This window comes from Panulirus ornatus, chromosome 17 (assembly GCF_036320965.1).
Source record: "Panulirus ornatus isolate Po-2019 chromosome 17, ASM3632096v1, whole genome shotgun sequence".
Taxonomy (NCBI): Eukaryota; Metazoa; Arthropoda; class Malacostraca; order Decapoda; family Palinuridae; genus Panulirus; species Panulirus ornatus.
The window spans coordinates 10,092,501-10,102,500 of record NC_092240.1 but is presented as its reverse complement, the minus strand read 5'-3'; the positions used below and the strand labels follow the sequence as shown (position 1 = coordinate 10,102,500).

Here is a 10,000-nt window from a genome sequence, read left to right as displayed (position 1 = left end):
AATGCCTTTTCAGATTATTTAGTTTACGCTTGTGCATCATCACGCATATCGTTCCCAGATATTTAAGATTCCAAAACTGCCTCGGAGTTCTTGACTCTTCAGTTTATATATAATGTTTTTGAGATTTTTTTTGATCATATAAACAGTGTGTGATACGGAGGCTGGATCTGATGCTCAGGTGCCATCATTTCTTCTTCAATATATATATATATATACACATATATACATATATATATATATATATATATATATATATATATATATATATATATATATATATATACACGAAGGAGGTACAAACTGGATGAGTGTGTGTGTGTGTTTGTGTGTGTGTGTGTGTGTGTTGCAATCATGAAGACATAATCTCTCTCTCCCTCTCTCTCTCTCTCTCTCTCTCTCTCTCTCTCTCTCTCTGATACACACACACACACACACACACTATATTAGTATTTACCTCGACGCTGCTTCTAGGAAGTTCATCGCCAGCAGTGTGTCTCCCTCCCTCCCTCCTTCCCTCCCTCCCTCCCTCCCTCCCTCCCTCCCTCCCTCCTTCCCTCCCTCCGTCCCTTCCCTCCCTCCCTCCCTCCCTGACACTGTCGTCGTCACTGTACTGGTACAACGACACCATCACGACGTAGCTGAATCCATCACATGACAACTTCGTCATTACGGAATGTCATTACCATCTTCACTTTTACTCGAGCTGCCTCCTACACCATGGCTGTGGAATGTACCTCCCTCTTTTCCTCTCCTCCTTTTTTTTTTTCCCCCCTCTACAGTCCTCAGTGTTGTCTCACATGACCATCAAGAAGACTCTTAATTAATCTTTTTAAGTATTTGTTTTTCCAGTGAACTGAGTATTTGTTTTTCCAGTGAAGTGGCATCACCCACCACCATCAGTGTCTGTTGACGTGCGAAGTAAGCCCTTGATCGCGTGGGATTCTGACGATCCAATGTAGACTCTTGTTTATGCAAGACACCTTCCATTTTTCTCCTCCTCACCACACTCTGACATCCTCACCCACCCATCCCCTACACCTGCTGCTTGGTGTTTGCTGGAGAGTTCCCACCTCCCGCCAAGGATCGCTTTAAAATCCCATAAAGTCTTGGTACTTTAGAAAGGGCGTGTTTGTGAGCACGTTCCTACACCTCACCGAGACCAGCAGCAAGTCATCCCCCCAAACACACACACACACACACACACACACACACAGGCTTTTTCTCCACCTCACACATCACACTCGACGACTTACACCCTCGCACAACTCTTTTATTCTTCACTATGAACTGTGTTACGGTGAACGTTACTATACCGCCAGCGCAGGTTATAGATATAGATAGCTATATAGGTGGAAGACTGCTCCCTTTCGTGTCATAGAAAACCGTTCTGGTCTTAGCAAGTTCCTCCATGTCCCCATTGGCCTCCGAGCGTCCACCTATGAACTCCCACTGATCACCCATCTGTCTCCGTCATGCGGACACACACCTTGCCAGTGTAGTCCCATCACCCAGGCCGCCGCCAGACTCGAGGGGGACAAAGGCTTGGTAATCTCCCAGCAGGTCAAACTCCCATCTCCTTAAGAACGTACCATCTCCACCTAAAGTCCCTCCATCTTCTCAAGAATTCTCCAGCCTTTCCACCAGGGGACTCATGACATCCTCTCCTCTTCGTCCCTATTTCCAGGGGACTCATGACGTCCTCTCCTCTTCGTCCCTATTTCCAGGGGACTCATGACGTCCTCTCCTCTCTTCGTCCCTATTTCCTAGCCAGCTGGAAGGCGCCAGGGTGATCCTGTCTTCGTAGGCGAGACTGTCGACTCCCTCCTCCCTCTGGGGTCGATGAGGGAATACTGCTGCTGCTCCCTTATGGCCCACCATTACACACCCCCTCCCTCAGGCAAAATCATATTATTTTTCCGTGTCAAAGTGAGAGGGATTCCGACTTGCCTGCCTTAAGAGAACACGCGTCGCCCTCTCTCTCTCTCTCTCTCTCTCTCTCTCTCTCTCTCTCTCTCTCTGAACATGCGGGCGGCAGTGAGAGTGTGTGTAGGGGAGAGAGAGAGAGAGAGAGAGAGAGAGAGAGAGAGAGAGAGAGAGAGAGAGAGAGAGAGAGAGAGAGAGAGAGATGGAGGAGGAGGAAATCCAGACCTGGCCGTTTAGTACAGTGTCAAAGGAGGTTAATGTCGGGGGCAAATTCTCTTCATAAAACTTTTACGATAATTGGACCATTAATGGCCCACCACCGTATGGAGGAGGAAGACACGGCTGGGAGGACGTTGAGAGAGATGGTTTACTGTGGCCACATCTCCTCCCCCAGCAGGAGACATCTCTCAACACGTAAGCCTCCGTTAACGTCTTCCACCGAGATCTCACTCACTCCGTTAGCGCTTTCGGAACTCGGTGATGACTTGACCCCCGAGTAAGTGGCGCCTCCGTTGAGATTCTAGCGTTACCACCATCTCCGTTAACATACTAGCATTGCCACCATCTCCGTTAACATACTAGCATTGCCACCATCTCCGTTAACATACTAGCATTGCCACCATCTCCGTTAACATACTAGCATTGCCACCATCTCCGTTAACATACTAGCATTGCCACCATCTCCGTTAACATACTAGCATTGCCACCATCTCTGTTAACATACTAGCATTGCCACCATCTCCGTTAACATACTAGCATTGCCACCATCTCTGTTAACATACTAGAATTGCCACCATCTCCGTTAACATACTAGCATTGCCACCATCTCCGTTAACATACTAGCATTGTCACCATCTCCGTTAACATACTAGCATTGCCACCATCTCTGTTAACATACTAGCATTGCCACCATCTCTGTTAACATACTAGCATTGCCACCATCTCCGTTAACATACCAGTATATCTGCCACAACCTTTAACATGTTATATTGCCAACGCCTCTGTTAACATGGTAGCTTTGCTACTACTGCCGTTGCTAACATAGCCACCTCCCTAGTTAACACGGTTGCATTGCCACCCTCCTTTAACACAGTAGCATTGCCTAGCTTTGTTGACATGGTAGCCATACGACCTTCGTTGCCATGCAAGCATTGCCACCTCCGCTAACATGCTAGCATGAACACCTCCATAAACATGCTAGCAATAGCATCTCCACGAGCATGCTAATGTTAGCATCTTCATGAACATGGCAGCATTGCCACCTATGTTAACATGAGCAGTGTCGTCACCCCCTCCCCCGTTAACATTAACATTAACATCATCTTTAAACATGCTGTTAATGTTAGCATCTCCGTGAACATGGCAGCATTGCTACCTATGTTAACATGAGCAGTGTCGTCACCCCCTCCCCCCGTTAACATTAACATTAACATCATCTTTAAACATGCTGTTAATGTTAGCATCTCCGTGAACATGGCAGCATTGCTACCTATGTTAACATGAGCAGTGTCGTCACCTCCTCTCCCCCCGTTAACATTAACATTAACATCTTTAAACATGCTAAGTACGTGTACGATTCTTGTTACCGCAAGGTATATATATATATACAACTGACCCCACTCTCACCTATGCAGTTAATATGTCGTCATGAACTACACTTGTGAAAAAAATACGAGTGGCGACCAGATATCACATCAGGGAATTCGTAACGTCTATCATATAACGAATGCTTGTAACGAATGGGTTCGTTCCCTGGATGGTTAGTATGACGTGAAAGTCCGTAGGACGCTGAGGATGAAGCAGAGGAGAATCTGAGTAAAAAGAAAAGAAAGATAGAATAAAGATACTTAAAAAGAAAGGAAGATAGAATAAAGGTGGTTATGGATGAAAGGGGGTGTTATCGAAGCAAGAAACCGTACAGACACCTTGCAAGAAACCGTATAGACACCTTGCAAGAAACCGTATAGACACCTTGCAAGAAACCGTATAAGCACCTTGTAAGAAACCGTATAGATACCTTGCAAAGAAACCGTATAGACACATTACAAGAAACCGTATAGACACCTTGCAAGAAACCGTATAGACACCTTGCAAAGAAACCGTATAGACTCCTTGTAAGAAACCGTATAGATACCTTGCAAAGAAACCGTATAGACACATTACAAGAAACCGTATAGACACCCTGCAAGAAACCGTATAGACACCTTGCAAGAAACAGTACAGACACCTTGCAAGAAACCGTATAGACACCTTGCAAGAAACCGTACAGACGCCTTGCAAGAAACCGTATAGACACCTTGCAAGAAACCGTATAGACACCTTGCAAGAAACCGTATAGACACCTTGCAAGAAACCGTATAGACATCTTGCAAAGAAACCGTATAGACACCTTGCAAGAAACCGTATAGACACCTTGCAAGAAACCGTATAGACACCTTGCATGAAATTTGCTGGAGCGTAGAATAGAAAACTTTAATGATGAGAAAACGGATACTATCGAGGCAAGGAACTTAATCTAATCGAGCTTAGCCTTAACTTAAACTAGCCTTACATAACCTAACCTAACTTAACTTAACCTAACCTAACTTAATTTAACCTAACCTAACCTAACCTAACCTAACTTAACCTAACTTAGTAATTAATGTAATACGGACGTAGGGAATTAGCTTCTTTTCCTGTAGGTTTGTTGAGCACTGGAATATGTTACCGTCAGACGTAGTGAATGCTTAGACCATAAATACCTTCAAAAGTCGATGTTTTATAAATTCAGGTATATACTTTGAGAAAAACACCAGAAATAAACGACAGCGGTAACGGGGACACTAGAAGGCTAATGTGCAGAAGCACGGTGATAGCTTTAAAAACTGCTTAGTGGAATTATATTTTTTTTTCCAAGTCAAACTCCATTTTTTTTTTCTTTTCTTTAACCAGACATCCCAGTCGTGGGCCAAATCAAACCGCTAGTTCTCTGTCTTCCTCATGTAAACGTCATTATTTTCTTTGTGAGGAGAGTAAACATCTGGATTAAGTTGTAACAATATTGTTTCCCCTGAAACTTAACGCAAAGAATATATATATATATATATATATATATATATATATATATATATATATATATATATATATATATATATTATCCCTGGGGATAGGGGATTAAGAATACTTCCCACGTATTCCCTGCGTGTCGTAGAAGGCGACTAAAAGGGGAGGGAGCGGGGGGGCTGGAAATCCTCCCCTCTCTTTTTTTTTTTTTTTAATTTTCCAAAAGAAGGAACAGAGGGGGCCAGGTGAGGATATTCCAAAAAAGGCCCAGTCCTCTGTTCTTAACGCTACCTCGCTAACGCGGGAAATGGCGAATAGTTTAAAGAAAGAAAGAAAGATATATATATATACATATATATATATATATATATATATATATATATATATATATATATATATATATATATATATATATATATAGTATGATAGTTTCAATATTCAAGTGCTACTGCAAAAAGAAAGTTTTGTCTTTAGAACACTTCTCTTAAAAATACATCAGGCATTTTGCGTCATTACCTTTAGTCTTTATAGATCACCAAAGAGAGTTTTTTGACTCTGTACTATTCATGGATTGCCATTTCGGCAAGATCTAACTTTGTAAGTACTGAACTGTGTCGCAGAATCTTTAAAATCGAACCAACGTGAGCTTCTAATTTTTGCTTCGTACTGAGAATGTTATTCATGATCCCAGAAAAAGACGTTGATTTAACTTGTCAATTAAAAGTTCTGATACAATGAAAGGTATATCCATTTAGTGCCACTATGTCTTATCCAATCCTATAAAAAATCCTAGTATTACGTGTGTCTTATATTATAAACGGCGTCACAATGACATACGTAATCGAAGCCCATATCAAAATACAAACGAAACAATGTATCCGATTCCATAATATAGATGATCGAAGATGTTTACAGTAGAATTCAAGTCTGCTACGTTGACTTGTGCCGTCTATCATGCCTTTTGTTTGTTTAAAGCCCTTATTTTTCTTAACGATAGCCAGTGTAGGCGAGAAGGCAGTATCAAACATATAACTTCAAGGAAAAGAGCGACATAAGCTTCATTTTCGCCTCCTATGGGAAGTTAGGTGAGGTTTTTATGGGTTCCAGATGTGGTTCACCTATTTCTTATATTATATAACCCATTTTTATCTCTCTAATGTCTTTCCCATTTTCTTTAGTCATCTATTGTCGTAGGAATAAGAAAACGGAGTGCAAAGTCTGGCTGTAAAGGATACCTTAATTCTTTTACATGGAAATTTGTTCGAAATCAGTCAGTAATCTCACAAATTTTCAAAATCATCGCAGCCATACAGTAGAAATTTTTATTGTTATTAACTCACACAACAATGTGAAAGTGAACTACTTCAGCATCGTAAGTAAAAAATAAGTATAATCGTGTTTACTGGTACGGCACTTTTGGATAATTGCGCCCCCCAAAAAGTAAAATCTTAAGACAATTAACTCCCACTTTGTAACATTAAGTAAACCACTTCAGCATCATCATAAGCAGAAAGTATAAGTAAGAACACTTATAAGTTATAATTGGGATATCTTTCTAATTTCGTATGTCTAATAGGATAACCGAACAGTGGCAGAAAAATATCTGGAAATTGGGTTACAGACCAATTTTCACTAAATGGCAGAGAAAAAAAAAAAGTTTTTGGATACAACTGACGTTTTTCGTTTCCACTAAATGGCAAAAAAAACGTCTTTGGATACAACTGACATTTTTCGTTTCACTGTAACTTTAGCGTGAAGTGACATTGCACCTTAGAGTCATACGTAAAATTCTGACATATGGCAACTCACTGGCGTTATAAGGTTAAGAAGCAAGTTGCCATCCATGTGTGAGTGAACGATATATTTGCCACATCACTTCTTACTGATAACCAATTTATTTTTTTTTTTTGCCTCTATTCTGGGACAACGGCAGCATAGAATTATTATTCACTGAAATCCAGATAATTTTTCTTCTTTTTTTTTTTCAAGTTTTTGAAAATGATAATGACTTACGGTGGAGTGAAACAGCATACAAGAACTCTTACACGTTTTCCTTTTCTCTTACAACATATTATGAAGCAGGAATGGTATGTGACCTGAGGCACAGTGTGAAGTAGACACATTGTGGAATACAGCTGTATTCTTTTTGGGTAGACAACATGTGTTGTTGCAGTGGAATGATTTCTGCCACTCTTCACGCACTTCATTTGACACGATTTCTGCAGCCTTAATCCCTGATATTTATATATTACAGAGATCTTAGGCCTTTGTTGTCTTTTCCTAGCGCTACCTCGCGCACGTGCGGGAGGAGGGGGTTGTTATTTCATGTGTGGCGAGGTGGCGATGGGAATGAATAAAGGCAGACTGTATGAATTATATACATGTGCATATATGTATATGTCTGTGTGTGTATATATATGTATACGTTGAGATGTATAGGTATGTATATTTGCGGGTGTGGACGTGTATGTATATACATGTGTATGTGGGTGGGTTGGGCCATTCTTTCGTCTGTTTCCTTGCGCTACCTCGCTAACGCGGGAGACAGCGACAAAGTAAAATATATATATATATATATGTATATATATATATATATATATATATATATATATATATATATATATATATTATATACAAATTTTGTTCATACGAACGCGCACTTTCATAGAACACATGATACCCTCCAGCAGCCAGGATTCGAAACCAGAAACCAGGACCTTTGCTTTATAGTCGGGAACGTTAACGGGTAGGCTATGATCATAGCCAAGGAGCGGTTAGCGTTCCCGACCACCAAACAAAGGTTACAACAGTTTACGAGTGATATATTTCTTGCTTGCCCTATGTTTCCTTTCATTATTGTTTTTTTCTGAAACGATTCCTTTAAGTAAAACACTCGTAAGTGATGTTAAATGAACGAATATGTCATTTCCTCTCTTCACCATAATCATCTTTAACCTATGATAACATAAAGTGGTCACCAGTAGAAAAAAGGAGCTTCAGTTCCGCCAAATTTCTTAGGATCAAATACCTTTAAACCTCCTAACTCTTGGGGTCGAATAGTGCGAAAACCTTTGACATTAGGTGTTTTGTGGAGTCAAAAACCTTTTAACAATGAGTAGTATATACGTGGCAATACCCTTTAGGTCATATAAACAGTGCACATATAGGGTCAAATGACATTTGAAGATTAGTATTGATAACGTATAAGATCAAATCCCTTGTCGATCAGTGATGATTGTGTACATGGGATCAGACCCCTTTTAATTCAGATATGACGGCAACATATATAAGCTTATGATTTGAACGATGGATTTGCGTGATACAATGAGCAGAGCCCCTTTGTATTCAATGCTACTGAATCCTTATCAATAATGACCGAAAAAAAATAAGACTCCACAAACTAATTACCATTGAGTACTTAAACATAAAGACGTCATTTACTTAGCTTTCAAATAAACAAATGAATAACAGAAGATTATAGAGCAGCTAATCTCTAAATCTCTCACAGGGCTGTGTAATGGATAATCTCTCAAAAATGAAAGTCAGGTTTACACAAACAATATTCAAATTAAGTGGAGAAAAATAACAGAGAGGGTTGGGCTTTGCCTGCGAATTTGCATGTGGTTATTCGTTCGATTGTTTACTTGATATGCAAGAGCCGGACGTGCGTGGCTGATTGCTAACATGACAGCCCTACCGTTCACCGTCCTGGATATATACATATCACATATCAGAGGTCGAATGATTCTCACATAGGTTGAATGATTCTCACATAGGTCGAATGTTTCTCATATATCTTAGGTTGAATGATTCTCACATAGGTCGATTGATTGTCACATATCATAGGGTCGAATGATTCTCACATATCAGAGGTCGAATGATTCTCACATATCAGAGGTCAAATGATTCTCACATATCGGAGGTCGAATGATTATCACATATCAGAGGTCGAATGATTCACATATCAGAGGTCGAATGATTCTCACATATCAGAGGTCGATGATTCTCACATATCAGAGGTCGAATGATTCAAACATAGGTCGAATGATCCTCACATATCAGAGGTCGAATGATTCTCACATATCATAGGGTGAATGATTCTCACATAGGTCGATTGATTCTCACATATCATAGGGTTGAATGATTCTCACGTATCATAGGTCGAATGATTCTCACATAGGTCGAATGATTCTCACATAGGTCGAATGATTCACATATATCATAGGTTGAATGATTCTCACATAGATCGAATGATTCTCACATAAGTCGAATGATTCTCATATATCATAGGTTGAATGATTCTCACATAGGTCGATTGATTCTCACATATCATAGGGTCGAATGATTCTCACATATCATAGGTCGAATGACTCTCACATAGGTCGAATGAATCTCACATAAGTTGAATGTTTCTCATATATCTTAGGTTGAATGATTCTCACATAGGTCGAATGATTCTCACATAGGTCGAATGTTTCTCATATATCTTAGGTTGAATGATTCTCACATATCATAGGGTCGAATGATTCTCACATATCATAGGTCGAATGATTCTCACATGGGTCGAATGATTCTCACATAAGTCGAATGATTCTCATATCATAGGTTGAATGATTCTTATATAGGTCGAATGATTCTCACATAAGTCGAATGATTGTCACATATCATAGACTGAATGATTCTCACATAGGTCGAACAATTCTCACGTATCATAGGTCGAATGATTCTCACATAGGTCGAATGTTTCTCATATATCTTAGGTTGAATGATTCTCACAAAGGTCGATTGATTCTCACATATCATAGGGTCGAATGATTCTCACATATCATAGGTCGAATGATTCTCACATGGGTCGAATGATTCTCACATAAGTCGAATGATTCTCATATCATAGGTTGAATGATTCTTACATAGGTCGAATGATTCTCACATAAGTCGAATGATTGTCACATATCATAGACTGAATGATTCTCACATAGGTCGAACAATTCTCACGTATCATAGGTCGAATGATTCTCACATAGGTCGAATGTTT

At 40.0% G+C, this 10,000-nt stretch overlaps 1 long non-coding RNA gene across 1 annotated transcript in view; it reads left to right on the top strand.

Annotated features, from left to right (window-relative positions):
- Positions 1-10,000, top strand: part of LOC139754560 (uncharacterized) — a 625,282-nt gene that overhangs the window by 297,590 nt on the left and 317,692 nt on the right. The gene's annotated exons all lie outside the window — the stretch shown is intronic.